The sequence below is a fragment of the Anolis carolinensis genome, chromosome 2, assembly GCF_035594765.1.
Source record: "Anolis carolinensis isolate JA03-04 chromosome 2, rAnoCar3.1.pri, whole genome shotgun sequence".
Lineage (NCBI taxonomy): Eukaryota > Metazoa > Chordata > Lepidosauria > Squamata > Dactyloidae > Anolis > Anolis carolinensis.
This window is the reverse complement of record NC_085842.1, coordinates 119,739,382-119,755,455: the sequence shown is the minus strand read 5'-3', so window position 1 is coordinate 119,755,455 and position 16,074 is coordinate 119,739,382. Positions and strand designations below refer to the sequence as shown.

General features: G+C 43.1%; 2 protein-coding genes across 3 annotated transcripts in view; one reads left to right on the top strand and one right to left on the bottom strand.

The window, feature by feature from the left end:
- Positions 1 to 5,921, bottom strand: part of kcnmb1 (potassium calcium-activated channel subfamily M regulatory beta subunit 1) — a 37,488-nt gene extending 31,567 nt beyond the window's left edge. For both annotated transcript variants that reach the window (XM_008104646.3, XM_008104647.3), the window contains exon 1: positions 5,747 to 5,921. The gene's annotated coding sequence lies outside the window, so the exon portion shown is untranslated. The remainder of the gene's footprint in view (positions 1 to 5,746) is intronic.
- The window catches only part of kcnip1 (potassium voltage-gated channel interacting protein 1), a 747,099-nt gene that overhangs the window by 101,536 nt on the left and 629,489 nt on the right, over positions 1 to 16,074 (top strand). The gene's annotated exons all lie outside the window — the stretch shown is intronic.

Sequence of the window (16,074 nt, the reverse complement as noted above, 5' to 3'; positions counted from 1 at the left end):
TAGTCCTCTTTGGCTTGGTCCAGTTGCTGGAGCAAAAGTTGTTGCACCGCTGTGAGTTCCTGCAGCCAATCCTCTGCTGCGGGAACTTCTGAAGTTTCAATGACAGGGGGAAAGAAACGTGGATGGAAGCCGTAGTTTGCAAAGAACGGCGTTTCTTTTGTAGAAGCTTGAACTCCATTATTGTAGGCAAACTCAGACAGTGGTAACAGAGAAGCCCAATTGTCCTGTTGGTAGTTTACATAACAGCGAAGATACTGCTCCAAAGTGGCATTGGTGCGCTCCGTTTGCCCATCTGTTTGGGGATGATGAGCTGAAGATAAGCGAGAGTCTATGCCCAGTAGTTTTTGTAGTGCCTTCCAAAAACGAGAGGTGAATTGAGATCCACGGTCTGTGACTAAACTCTTGGGCAATCCATGTAGTCTGAAAACATGCTGAAGAAATAGATCCGCAGTTTCTTTGGCCGTGGGGAGGCCTTCGCAGGGAATGAAATGGGCTAACTTGGTGAAAAGGTCCACCACCACTAAGATCGTGGTGAATCCACAGGAAGGTGGTAGGTCAGTGATGAAATCCGCGGAAATTATTTCCCATGGGCGAGATGGGGTAGGAAGGGGGTGTAAAAGCCCTGAGGGCTTTTCCCTTCGTATCTTGGAGCGCTGGCATACTGGGCAGGTGTTGACATATTTTTCTACATCCTTGCGGATCTTGGGCCACCAAAAATCCCTTAGGATCAAATGCATAGTTTTAAATAGTCCGAAGTGTCCTGCTGGTTTGCAGTCATGACACAGGCGAAGCGCTTTTTCCCTGCCCGGTCCGGGTGGGATATAAACATGATTTCTATAGCAGAGCAGCCCATCTTTAAGCGAAAAGGGAAAATGCAGACCTTGGCGAAGTTGGTCCTGCGCCCAGGCATCTGCTTGCTGACTAGCCCTGATTTCTTGAGCACAGATGGGTCCTGGAGTAGGGGAAGTTGAACCAATGGGAATGGATTTGGTGTTCCCCACCGTGAGCGTGGCAAAGTTCTCGGGTTGTAGCAGTTGGGATTCAAAGGTCTCCTTGCGTCCTGCAGCGTATTCCGGTTTACGTGACAGGGCGTCTGCTTGCTTGGTTTGGGCTGGGGTCACATAATGGATCTGGAAGTTGAAACGTTCAAAGAATAAAGCCCAACGTTGCTGCCTCTGGTTTAGTTTGCGGGCAGTTCTTAGGTGTTCTAGATTACGATGATCAGTGTGGACTTCAATGGGAAATTTGGCCCCTTCTAGCCAATGTCTCCAAGTTTCAAAAGCTGCCTTTATGGCCAGTAGTTCTTTTTCCCAAATGGTATAATTTTTCTCTGGTGTGGTTAGTTGACGGGAGTAAAAGGCACAGGGATGAAGGTGGTCTCCCACCGGTTGTAAGAGTACAGCCCCAATTGCCACATCCGAGGCGTCCGCTTGCACAACAAAAGGGGTTCCAGGATCTGGGTGCTGTAGAATTGGCTGGGACGTGAATAATTTCTTTAGTTGCTGGAACCCTTTCTCTGCTTGATCAGTCCAGCGGAAGGGCTGTTTTCCACGGATGCAGCTAGTGATTGGGTCAGACCAGTGGGCAAAATCTGGAATGAACTTGCGGTAATAATTCGCGAACCCCAAGAAACGCTGCACCTCTTTCTTGTTAGTTGGCGCCCGCCATTCCAATACTGCTGAAACCTTGGCTGGATCCATGGAGAGCCCTAAAGGCGAGATGCGGTAACCAAGGAAATCTACCTCTTGTAGATCAAAGGCGCATTTTTCCAGTTTGGCATAAAGTCCATGATCCCGCAATCGTTGTAACACCATTTTGACGTGGTTCTCATGTTCTGATTGTGATCTAGAAAACACCAAAAAATCGTCCAGGTAGATTATCAAGAACCTGTCCAGATAGTCCTGAAAAATGTCATTGACAAAATGCTGGAACGTTGCGGGGGCTCCGCATAAACCGAAATTCATAACTCGGGACTCGAATAATCCGAATTTGGTCTGGAAGGCGGTCTTCCACTCGTCCCCTTCCCTGATGCGAACTAAGTTGTAAGCCCCCCGAAGATCCAGCTTGGTGTAAACCTTGGCTCCTCGAAGCCGATCCAGTAGATCCGAGATTAAGGGCAGGGGATAGCTGTTCCGCTTGGTGATATTGTTCAATGCTCTGTAGTCCACCACCAATCGTAGTTCCCCTGACTTCTTCTTCACAAACATCACTGGAGAGGCGGCTGGGGATTGAGAGGGTCTGATGAATCCCTTGCGAAGGTTTGTCTCTAGGAATTCCCTGAGAGCTTCTTGCTCTGGTTCAGTCAGGGAGTAGAGATGCCCTCGCGGGATCGGGGCCCCCTCCACCAAGTCAATGGCACAGTCATAAGGTCTATGTGGGGGTAATTTCTCGGCTTCTTTCTCATTGAATACATCCCAATACTCGGAGTACTTCTTTGGCAAGGTGATGATGGGCTCGGTGTCTGTGGCATGGCATACCTTGGCTACGAGGCAATGGTTTTGGCAGTACGGTGAAGCAAACTGCAGTTCTCTGTTGGACCAGGAGATGTTAGGGTCGTGGAGAGTCAGCCATGGAATTCCCAAAATCACAGGGAAATGGGGAACCTCGGTAACAAAGAAGGAAATCTCTTCCATATGTTCTCTTATCCACATCCTGGTGGGTTCCGACCATTGACTTACGGGGCCCGTCTTGAGGGGGCGGCCGTCTATGGCTTGCACCACACGGGCATTCTTGAAATCATGATATTGTAATCCCAGAGAGTCGGCATACTCTCTATCAATGAAGTTGTTGGTAGCTCCAGAGTCTATCATGGCGTGGATCATGACGGGTCCCCTTTTTGCTGACCATAATGTGACCACGAGAAGGAACAGGACCCCGGTTGGCGGCTCTTGAATGGATTTTTTGACCGGGTTGGCGAGCCTCTCTACACCCGGTCGTTGGCTTCCCCCGCCGGCTGTGTGCCAGTCGGCTCAGACGTCTTCGTCTCCGTGGAGGACGCCGCCGCAAGCCGGGCGGCAGGCTTCCCCTTGGCTGGGCACTCTCTGGCGAAGTGGCCCCCGTTCCCGCAGTACCAACAGAGGTTTAAGCGTTGACGACGGGCCTTCTCGGCGGCATCTAGTCTGGGACGCACATTGCCCAACTGCATCGGCACCTCCTCGCCTCCTCTGGGGTATGGGGTTGGCGGTGGGGGTCTCCACACTGGACGTGGCTGAACGCTGGCGGGAGCGGGGGGTTTTGCCCCGGCTCTACTGCCCTGGCCTCGAACCCACTGTTTCCTGTTGGCAATCATGACTTCAGCCCGTAAACATTGATCAATGAGTGCCTCGAGGGTCTGGGGAGGATCCACCTTGGAGATTTCTTCCAGCATTTCAATGTTGAGACCCTCCCGGAATTGTCCTCTGAGGGCTACATCGTTCCAGCCGGTGTTGTGGGCCAGCACTCGGAACTCGGCTATATACTGAGACATAGGTCTGTCTCCTTGGAAAAGGCGACGGAGTTTGTGGCCGGCTGCCTCCAAATTGTCCTCGATTCCCCAAGTCTCCTTGAGGTGGTCCAAGAAATGTTGCGCTGATCTTAGGTGTGGAGAGGCTTGGTCGAACAGTGCCGTCGCCCAGTTGGCCGCTGGCCCGTCTAGAAGACTGTAAACCCATGCCACTTTGATGTCTTCTTGGGGAAACTCGGCATCACGGGCCTCTAGATAAGCTTGACATTGGCGACGGAAAACATGAACCTTGGAAGCTTCTCCAGTAAACTTGGTAGGCAACGCCATGGCCGGGAGGCGGATTCCGCGCTCCCGCAAGCCCTTTATTTCTCCATCCTGGGCGTTGAGTCTGTCGCGGATGCGATCCACTTCGTCCTTGCTGATGGTGTAGCTCAGTGGCTGCCCACCGGGTACGGTTCCGGTAGACATTCTGGCCAAGGTTAATTGGTGCTTAGGGTGGCGGAGTCAAACTGTCACGACCCAGGCTACCGAGCACCAATAACCATACGCAGAAGCCAGAATCTATCTAATATCTTTATTAAGGAAATATATAAAGTTAGTAAAAGCAAATGTAAAAGATAGTCCAGAAGCAGACCTTTCAGGAAAGGTCAAAATTAGTCCAAGGAAATAATGTCCAATATGAAATATTAAGGTCCAAAGTTGTAATCCAATAACCGAAACACTCACTTTGCCAAGCAAAGTGAGGGGAGATGACAAGGTCCTTTAGTCCATAAAACTTGAGCGTGGCTAGGAAATAACTTGATACTAGAAACAAGGCTTGAACGTGGAACAAGGTAACTAAGAACAAGAACAAGGTCCGTGGAATAACTTGGTAAAATCCGTGAAACAAGGCAAGGATTAGTCCTGGGAAACAAGGCAAGGTCCGCAGGTAAACAAGGCTGGGAAGCAAGGCGAAGGCTGGATAGCAAGGCAAGGCTTGAGCATGAGCGAGGCTTGAATCGGAACGCGCTGTCCAGACACGACTCGCTCCGTAGGCTGACGAATTGACTCCGCGAAGTTGCTACGCGGGCAAAACACCTATATAGAGTCCAACTTTCTCACCAAAGCGGTTCTCTGGGAATCAGAAACGAAAGCTAAACTCTGAGACCAGATGTTAAACTCCTTAAAGATTCTCACGAGAACCAGTGTTAATTGGCAACATTCTTAGCTGCTATCCTCGCACTCCTGCGCGAAGCTGAATCCAAACTTCTCTGTTGTTTACAAAACTCCCGGCGCAAGAACACGGGAGAAGTAGGCTCTGGGGTTGTTTGACATACTTCTGGGGCACAACTTTCTTGCAGGTGCAAGGTTCCCAGATCTGCCTGGGAAAGATCTGGCTGAGAGGAATCCAGTTCAGACTGGGAAGGTAAAAAACCCAAGTTTTCATCTTCATCAGGAATTACAATGTCCTGAGCAGGACTACAAGGCCCATGGTTCATCACAATGGTTGCACTTTGTCTGAAGCCAATCTCTAGACACAACTAATCAAGATTCACCTTTTAATACATTATTTTGTGATTGCTATATTTACAGACTGTAATGTGAGGTGAATAGTTTAGGTCCTCAAATAAACAAAAAAGAAAAAAGACATGATCTGAGAACTAGCAGAAAGCATTATTTCGGAAGGCTAATGAATTCTAGTACAATTTCTACTATAGTTGTCCACCTATCTTTTTGCTTGTGGTTCTGTGAAAAGAGCTGAAGCATATGCTTGCCTGTCGCAAAGTTTGGCAGACTAGAAGTTTCTATTTTCTGTCATCTTGATAGAGGACTTCTCCAAATTCATTTTTATCTTAAAATAATTTCTACATAACTTGCTGAAAAATGAAAATAGGAATGTGAATTCAAGACACATTCAGATCTTTTAGAAGACTGCTGCAAAGCAAAAGAAGGTCATTAAAGTAAACTAGAGAAAAATCCCTTACAGTGTTTCTGGTCACCTATTGTGTAATTCAGAAGAGGTTAACATCATGGATGCTAAATTATTAAATGTATTTGTTCCATTTTCTATAGGGTTTTCTACATTAGAGGAAGGAAATGTTTCTTTTCTGTTCTTGCTTATCACTTCAGATAATAAAAGCCTACAATGCTTCTGAAATCTATTGTATGTCTGACTAGAGAAAAAGAAAAAGAAAAGAAAGAACACCCCTTTGCCAGCAAACTTACAACTCTTTGTCCTGTACACCTCAAAGCACTGTACTAAAGTGCACTGCTGAGGGGAAAACAAACTTTTTGCAAGCAATACTTTTTGTAAGCAATACTTACGATCTTTGAGGAACTTGTAAAGTTAGAAAGTGCCCAGAAAGTCTTATGCTCATGAATTTTGAGGCAGTTCTTGACGACTGAAAGTGAGTTTCGTGGTGGGAGCCAGATAACAAATCCACAGCTATAAAACTTCTCACAGAACTCCCTTGGACTGATTCCTGAGATGGGACTTTTAGCTTAGGTCTTTATTGCCATAAAAGGTAAGGTATGGTAGTGTGCAGTCTTTTAAAGATGAATTGCTGCAGAGCAGAGATCTACTGTATTATGGACAACTTCAAGTTGTATATGTTTTCATGGACATGAAAAACATGTACATGAACTCGGTAGATGTCTGCACCATTTGCTTACATCAACCTGCTTTGCATTCCTGCTTATATCAGTATATTGGGTACTGACTTACTTTATAAAATGACTGAGAGCACATAATCATTCTCAAATAAGCATTCTAAGAATCACAGCAGGCTAGTGTCCAAATTTTACAGCTACATTTTAAAGATCAGTACTGTATTAATAGACCTGATCATACGTTAACATCAGTGCAGTAGGATATTATATGATTTTAGGCATGTGAGTAAAGATTGAAGTATAATATTTTTTGACCACAAGCCTCAGACATTTCTGCTTGTGTTTATGCCAGAAAATGTGTACAGTGGCTTAATGACAGAAAATAGATTTTGAAAGATTTAAAAAAGGCTGAAGATGGTTCAAAGGTTTTCCTAAGGTCACTTTATTATATCCTGTCTGTCACTGTCATGCCCCTTTAGGGGAGCAGAAGTTATTGCTGAGCTTTTCTATTGGGAAAATAGATCCAATTGTCAAGAAAGACATTAATCAAAACCCATTAGCTATGGAGAGACTGAAACCTTCAGTGTAAGTGGCTGCATACCCTTGAAAGTATCACTTTTTAAAAAAGGAGCTAGACTAAAGATGCTGTGGGAATTTAGTTTTCACACTTTCCAGCTGAAATGCTGAATATTTAACCGGAGCTTCAAAGAGGCAGATTTGGGAGGGGACAGTGAGGGTTCTTTGTACATGTTAATGCAAAAGGATTTATAACTGTGAAAAGTAAACAAATAGGATTGTTCATGGTAATACTACAATGAAGCAAAAAAAAATGGAGCTGAGGTTAATGAAGGGAAGAAGGGTGCAACAAGAATCTTCTCAGATGAGAATCATACTTTTAAAAAAATGAACTCCAATGTTTCACATTAAGGTGAGATGCAAGCTTGTACTAATTTCAGACTTGCTTCAAAGCATCTGTTCCACAAGTATGAGTCATAGGTTACTTGCTGTGATGGCATCACGCCATTATAACAGAGTTACTTACAAGAACATGGAACCGATTATTGTTGGTGCTGTCGCTGTTGTGTGCCTTCAAGTAATTTCTGACTTATGGGAACCCCAAGGGAATCCTATCACAGGGTTTTTGTGGCTAATTTTGTTTGGAGGGGATTTGCTATTCCTTTTTTCCAAGGGTGATAGAGTGCACTGTCAGTTGCAAAGGGTCACCAATGGGTTTTCAAGTAGGGATTTTGAACCCTGTTATTCAAGACTCAACCCCACCACACCATGCTGACTTTGGTTATAATAGTTTCCCTTCCCCAATAGTAATTGCACAATTATATCATAATTATAATTGCATAATAGGTACTTCTACTCTTTGTAATGTAACAGCAGCATTAAATGGGGAATAAGAATTCAGGTACCCTTTGGCATTCTTTATAGAAAATAGTGATTTTTGATGCACAAATAGAAAATTATTGGTTTTTGCTTAGTCAAAGAGATGGTGAAAAATCAATGGATTATAAAATGGGTATTGCAGGACTTGGTATATAGTTCCCTTTATTTTTCAGAGTTGTCACTGATCAGTTTCATAGGTGGCATAGAAGTACTTCTGGTATATTATGTATGGGGCAATACGGAATATTTGAGATCACAGGAGGATCTACATTTCTGGAAAAGCTGGGGTTGCGGTTTGGGGTATGGAGTGTCATTGCCTTTCTATGTCAAGGGAGATTTGGTGGGAAATGATAGATTTATTTACACTCTTTGGCTAGTTTGGCATTAAGCTTCCCCTTTCAGGCAAAAGTAACATTTGTTGAGATGCCCGAGGAAGACACAAAACAATGGCAACTTTACAGATATTCATTTGTTTAGTATAGTTTTATCCTAACTGTTGTAAACGGCTGACATGTTAGCATGGCATCAGAATGGTGCCAACATGGATTTTAAGGGGAGGATATTCTACAAAGGGGTACCACAGAAGAGGTGATTTTCCACATCCTAGCAGAATGTATTGATTTTTATGATGAGAGATAGAGCAGGGCCCTCCCCAGTAGACCTTAATAAGTTGTTATGTACAAAGAGGCATTAATATTTCCATAAAGCGATGAATTAGATAGAACCTGTAACCCCTTCCCTTCTTACCTTTCCTTGTATCTAAGTACTTAAGCCCTTTGCTTCCTTCTTACAAAAAAAAAATGTAACTGGAAGATTAAAAACACTGGGCTGAATAATTGTTATTTCTCATGAAAAAAGAGTCAGATAGCCATCAAGTTCAAGTGTTGGCTTACCCACCACCTCTTAACTACAAAGAAGTGAAGAAATAAAAAGCAAAAATTGTCCGTGAGCCACCCAAAGGACAATCATCAAATGAATGGTGGTGGATTTTCATACTACAACTCAGAGGTATTGTAAAAGACATTGCTTAAATAATGAAAGATGAGTAAAAAAAAAGAAAAGAAATTTTTGCTTTTAACAAGAGTAGTTGGAAAGCAACCAAGAAAGCAACCAAGAAAAAAGATTGAAGCCAACTGAAGCAAGAGAGTCTCTGGCTATATATGAAAACTATATAGTAATAAAGAGCAACTCTTTAATTGAGACCTGATTAATTGACACTTCATCACACATGTACTCCACCTGAAATAAAAATTCATATGAAGTTGGAAATGTGTGTGTGGCAGATGAGAAAAACCAATTTCTATAAAATGCCATGAAGTTTTACCTTCTAATTCAAAGCATTGCAATATCAGCAACAAGTGGCCTGTACATTCTAGAACTGGCTGGAAATGTTTTCGCTTTTAAGAGAGAAAAGCTTTGATATCAATAACAAACAATAAGCCAAGGTGGAGCATTTAAGAATGAAGCCTCTACTGGAGAACAAGTAAATGTGTTAAGATGAAGTGTAATCCAGATTCTCTTCAGTTATGGCACCAATGTCTGTAACACCATGACACAAAGACCATATTAGGCCTTGGGGGAAAAATTGCCTAAAGGCAAAATTATGTTAACAGTGACAACACCAAATGTGTCGACTGCATAGAGGTAAAGAGCACTCTGTGATTACTTCCCAAGAAGAATGAAAATTAATCAAAACAGCCACTGGAGCTACTGCATGCTGACTTATGTGGATCTATTCACACCCCTTCTAAACCTTATGAATAATTATTCCAGAGCTGTGTGATGCTAAAAGAGAAAAACTAAACCTTACAGCTACTGAAGGAATGTGTGGCAACTGAGCAGCAATCTTGGCAGAAAACTTCATGCTGTTCAGATGTATGATGCAAATGAGTATATGTTGCACCACATCAAACATAGCTGCAGAAAAAGGTCACAACTAAGAAAAAGAACAGATCACTAACGGAAGTGATGGATTAATGTTGTTAGACTCTAGCTTGATTTTGGCCTAATAAGATGAAGCTCACTGTTAGGAAATCATAAGCTATCATAAGCCAAAGAAATAAAACCAAAGAGGCTAGGAGACATAATGCCTTACCTTCCATGGGCAGCTATGAAAACGAGGCCAAGGAGTTGCTAGAAGGGTCAGCAGAGGAGATGGTTATCAACAGCTCCCAACAGTCTCTCCAGCCTAGAGCCTCCAGCAGAAGCCTAGAGCCTTCAGCAGAGCCTTCCCATTTAGCGAGCAGACTCTTTAGGCAGTGCAGAGCGTTTTTTCCTCCATCTCTGAAGCTAAGAAAGAATAGTGGATAAAACTGGTAACAGAAATTTACATGGACAGGACTAGTCAGAAGGCGTGGAGGCTGTTAAGACGGTTGAGCAGTGATCCCTCACAAACTAACACCCATGCCAACATAAAGGCAGATCAGATAGTACATCAACTTCTGAAGAATGGGAAACCCAAATTCTCCACCAAAGTAGGAAGGAAACCAATAGTCAGACAACCAGACAATGAGAACAACCACCTTCATGAACCTTTTACATCTACTGAATTGAACATGGCCCTCAATAAATGTAAAAATAGCAAAGCAACCAGCCTGGGTGATCTACGGATGGAACAAATTAAGAACTTTGGCCCAAAAGAAAGGTGCTGGCTGCTGAAGCTGATGAACAACTACATTGTATCCTGTCAGATCCCCAAAATCTGGAGGAAAGCAAGAGTCATAACCATCTTGAAAAGAGGCAAAGACTGTAATGATCCCAAAAACTATAGACCAATCTCCTTGTTGTGCCATCTTTACAAAGTTCTGGAGAGACGCATTATGCATAGAATTATGGGGGGAAAAACAGATTTGTGTATGATTCCACAGCAAGCTGGCTTCAGGAAAGGCAAAAGCTGCACATCACAAGTGTTGAACCTCACTCAGCACATAGAAGATGGTTTTGAAAGGCAGCAGATTACATGAACTGTCTTCATAGACCTGTCAGCAGCTTATGACACTGTAAATCATCACTTGCTCCTGAGAAAAATGTATAATATTACAAAGAATTACCACCTGACCTGCTTCATAGGAAATCTGCTACAATACAGGAGCTTTTTTGTTGAGTTCCAGGGCCAGAAAAGCAGATGGCGAAAACAGAAGAACAACCTGCTTCAGGGGAGTGTGCTTACTCCATCAATGTTCAACATTTACACAAATGATCAGCCACTGTCAGAAGGGACAGAGAGTTTCATCTATGCTGACAATCGTGCCATCACCGTCCAAGCAGGGAGCTTTGAAATGGTTGAACAGAAGCTTTTCACCTTAAGAACAGACAAGTATCTTGATCTCTAAGGATCACCTGGGAAGGAATCCCACTGGAGCACTGCAGCACACCAAAATACTTGCAAGTTACTCTGGACCGTGCTCTGACTTAAAAGAAGCATTGCTTGATTATCAAACCAAAAGTAGGCGCTAGAAATAATATCATACAAAAGCTGACTGGCACAACCTGAGGATCACAACCAGACACAGTGAAGACATCTGCCCTTGCGCTTTGCTTCTCTGCTGCTGAATATGCATGCCCAGTGTGGAACACATCTCACCACATTAAAACAGTGGATGTGGCTCTTAATGAGACATGTCACATTATCACAGGATGTCTATGCCCCACACCACTGGAGAAATTATACTGTTTAGCTGATACTGCACCACCTGACATCTGCCGGGAAGTAGCAGCCAATAATGAAAGGATCAAGGCAGTGACATCTCTGGCCCATTCTGTTTGGATATCAAACAGCATGCCAATGCATTAAATCAACAAATAGTTTTTTTAAGATCTACAGAAATACTCGCAGGAACACTTCAGTAAGAGAGAGTCCAAAAGTGGCAAGCTAACACCCAGAACCTCACGCCATAGCTGATACCGAATGAAAGACTCCCTCCTGGGCATACAGAAGACTTGGCAACTTGAAAGTAGCTGAACGGACTGCTTTCTGACACCACGAGATGCAGACCCAACCTTAAGAAATGGGGCCATAAAGTGGAGTCCACAATATGCAACTGTGAAGAAGAGCAAACCACAGGCCACCTATTACAATGCAGTCTTGAGTCCTGCCACATGCACAATGGAGGACCTTCTTATAGCAACACCAGAGGCACTCCAAGTGGCCAGCTACTGGTCAAAGGACATTTTAGTATAATGCCAAGTTTTTTAACTCTTTGACTTCAAGGAATTCTGACTTCAGCTACTTGGACTTTGGTTCTCAACATTGGCTAACATCTATCTGTCTGTCGTTTGTACTTCCTGTTATTCTGACTTGACTTCCAAGGACTCCTGAATTTGGCTTTGCTGATATTGGACTTTTGACTTTGTCTGACTCACCTGTTGTTTGTTGACACTAAACTCCTGATAATATGGCTGAGTTTATGGCAATACCTTGGAATACAGACAGAATGTGAAGAAGAGGAAGACATGACCTCAGCCAAGATGGAAAGACTTATAAAAGACCCCCCAAGGAGGCTGACCCAGTGGCCTAACCCATGAAAATAGACAAGGAAGGAAGGAAGGAAGGAAGGAAGGAAGGAAGGAAGGAAGGAAGGAAGGAGGGAAGGAAGGAGGGAAGGAAGGAGGGAAGGAAGGAAGGAAGGAAGGAAGGAAGGAAGGAAGGAAGGAAGGAAGGAAGGAAGGAAGGAAGGAAGGAAGGATGCAATTAGCTTCTGTTACGTAATAACCAACACTGAACTGCCACAGGACATCTGTAATCCCTAGTCATCACCATGACCATCGTCAGACATTGTTTCCGCAGCTGAAGTTCTTTGAAGGAAAAAATGTACTTTGTAATGTAATGAAAAGTATGGACAGATGATTAAAGAGTACTGTACATCTAACCCTAAAACTGCAAACCACTAGCAATCACATATTACTGGGTTACATAGATACAGGTTGGCAATCTGTAGGGTTTCCAACCTAAGTAAGAATATTTTATGCTGTGAAGGTGCCACAAATAGCTGGAGAAGCAAAAAACAAGATACCATAGCATTCTGATTTACTGAAGCAGAGCAAATGAGTAAAGAATATATCAGCTAACCAAACATGCCGGTAATTTATTTGGCTATGACAATTGGTAGAAATATTTTAAATAACTGCACTAAAGCCTGTTAAACTTCTAGAAGACAACTAGAGCTGCACAGTGTTGATGACTTCATTGGAAAGTTCAATTAATGCATAAAAACGTTGATGTGAAATAATCAACTCCAGAGAGCTTTACAAGAAAAATAACTTATTGAGGATGAACTGTTGTCATTAAAAAGCAATGATTGTAGCATTCTTCCTTTCCAAAGGCCACTTCCAGTTTCTCATGAAGATTTTAAAGTTTAAAGTTTCTCATGAAGATTTGTGGACTCTTAAACAAGCATTGCTGAGAAGAAGTTTTGGAAGCAAAGAGGCATCATCACTTAACCAGTAAGAGAAAAGACAGTTCCTTCCCCCCCCCCCTCTTTTCTTAGATCTATATTAAAGTCTTTTCTCATACTTTCTTATCTGTTCAGATCTCTCTACATTTTTCAAGAAAATAGATAGTCTCTGAATTAGGAAGGTTGCAACCATTGATGTACTGCAGTGGTTGCTAGCATACCTGCACACATGAGAGACAGTCATTAGGGTCTCTTGTAACTAAGTATAGGTGAACCTCTGTTCTCTTTCTCCTTTCCTATCCCGAGTTGGAACTCCTGAAATAATAAGCATAGGTTGTCCTTACTATATTACAAGAGCATTTTGAGAAATTACTCTGGGTTCTGCTTAGCCATGTATTGCACTAGTTTTGCTGCTGTTTGCATAATATAAGTGCTCAACATCTCTATAGGACAAGTACATATATAGAGGAATGCTTTTTCAAGAAGTGAGGTCACAAGCCATTTAGACCTTTGAATGTCGACCAAAGCCTTGAATTCAGACCATAAAGATATTGGTAATCAGATGCTAATGGTTAGAAGCTATAGTCTATGATGGCTTGGGGATTTTGGGGTATGTAGTTCATAAAGCAAAATTTATATGCTCTGGGGAAGAGTTCTCCCCCACCATGCACACTGGTTGTAGCATGGGCAGCTACTTTAAATAAAATAACAGGCCTTGTGTAGATTGAGATTCTGGGTTTTTTTTTTGGCTAATCCATAAATGAGACTATATGTAACATAGTTGTTGCAGACAAGACCAAGAAAATGTGGCATGAGAAATGTAAAGGTAGTACAAAGGTTTAATAAGTGTTTTAACATTACTTTAGTATTGCCGCAATAGAGCCATTAAGGTATGAAATGAGAATATTTTTGATCTTAGTAAAACCCAACAAGGTTATTAGTTTCCTCACATCTAATTGAAGTGTATTAATAGCAAAGCAAATTGTCATTTTAATGTCAGAAGATGTAAAGGGAAATCTATGGAAGCTGACCAAAGAGAATTCAGGCTATCTGAAGATAATTGCTTGGTGGGGGCAAAAATGTGATTTTAGGCCCATGTGAATAAAATGCAGGACACAGTTTTAAAGCTTGCAAGTTTATCACATAGAGAAGAAAATCTAAATATAAAGTGCTGAAAGATATTCCATGTGTTACATATTTTTGCATATTAGGGATGGTAGGTTGGGAGTGTCATATGCCCTAAAGTTTAAGGGGCACAGCCTGAGATGAGAGGATGAGAATTAACGGAAGACCCCAATAGAGAGAGCAATATGGCACCAGGTCTGAGGAAAGCAAGATGGTAGGAAAGGAGAGGATGGGAGGTGCAGTTGGTGGGTGTGACTGCATGTAATGAGGGAGAGGGGAAGATGGGTGGGACAAGCAGTGGGGGTGAGGAAGATGGTGGAATAATGACTGGGTGAAGCAAGCTGGTGGGAAACGGAGGGGAGGATACATTAGATGGGTATGGAAGCATGTGGTAAAGGAAAGAGGGAAGGCTGGGTGGTACAAGCATGGGGTGGGGGAAATGATGGCATAAGTTCTGGTTAAAGTATGCTGTTGGGAAAGGGGATGGTATGAAGTGGCATTAGTGGGTATGAAAGCATGTGGTGAGGGGAAAGAGGAAAGGTTGGGTGGTACAAGCATGGGGTGGGGGAAATGGTGGCATAGGTTCTGGTTAAAGCAAGCTGGTGGGGGAAAGGATGGTAGGAGGTGGCATTGGTGGGCATGGAAGCATGTGGTGAGGGGAAAGAGGGAAGGATGGGTGGAACAAGCATGGGGTGGGGGGAATGGTGGCATAGGATCCGTTTAAAGCAAGCTGGTGGGAAAGAGGATGGTAGGAGGTGGCATTGGTGGGCATGGAAGCATGTGGTGTGGGGAAAGAGGGAAGGATGGGTGGAACAAGCATGGGGTGGGGGGAATGGTGGCATAGGATCCGTTTAAAGCAAGCTGGTGGGAAAGAGGATGGTAGGAGGTGGCATTGGTGGGCATGGAAGAATGTGGTGAGGGGAAAGAGGGAAGGATGGGTGGAACAAGCATGGGGTTGGGGAAATGGTGGCATAGGATCTGCTTAAGGCAAGCTAGTGGGAAAGGGTGGGAGGAGGTGACATTGGTAAGTGTGACTGCTTGTGGTGGTTGGAGGGAGGATGGGTGGGACAAGCAGTGGGCTTGGGCAAATGTGGCTTAGGTTCAGGTTGTTAAAAATATGGGGTACAGTAGATAGGTATGGCAGCATGTAATGAATGAATGAATGGGGGAAAGGCGGTTGATACAAGCAGTGGGGTGTGTGTGTGTGGCATAAGGTCAGGGTAAACAATACATAGGTGTGCCAGTGTAAGATGAGGAAAGGGGGAAGGATGGGTGGCACAAGCGGGGTAGGGATGAGTATGGCATAAGATCTAGCTAAAACCAGTTAATGGGACAGGGGATAGTGGGAGGTACAGTATGGCAGCATGTGGTGAAGGAAAGGGGGGAGGAAGGGTGGATGATACAAGCACTGGGATAGGAGAAACAAAGCAGTAGTAGGGAGAGAGAGGGACATTTCTGATTGTGTCGGCAGGAAACACAGTGTCTGGATGAACCATTTTGCCTGCTTGCAGATACATTTTACAAAGAGTAATAACAACAGCAACAGCACCAATAATATAATTAAAACAGGTAACAGTCTGGCTATATGAAACAAATGGCTAAATAAAAAATGAAGTATTGCAAAGTTATGTAAATTGAATTGAATTTATAAAATTGATCTGTCAGGCAAAGGGGAAATATGCAATATTCTACTAAGTGTATGCAGAGATGTCAATAAGATCTCTCACCACTTAGCCTTTCAATGCACTGTTTCAAAGCTGAGGCTCTATAGATATTTTTACACTTAAAATAAAATGCAGAACATATCTATCTGCAAGCTTAATGTATAGATGATCTGCTGATTCACAACCTGGAGGTAGGAATGTGTAATGTCCATATCTACTGATGACACATTTTTTAAATGGGGTAGGGTGTCAGTGAAATTTTAGTGACAACTAATGTAAAGTAATGCATTTGGGGACAAAAGTAAATTCCCATTCTCGCGTAAGCTAATGTTCTTTTAGTTGACAATCAAGTGATCTTAGGAACATCATTGACATCTCTTTGAAATTGTGACTGATTTTTAAAAATGGGTACAATTTAAAAAATCAGAAATTGTCCTGTCAACATTATAACTTAAAGAAATACATG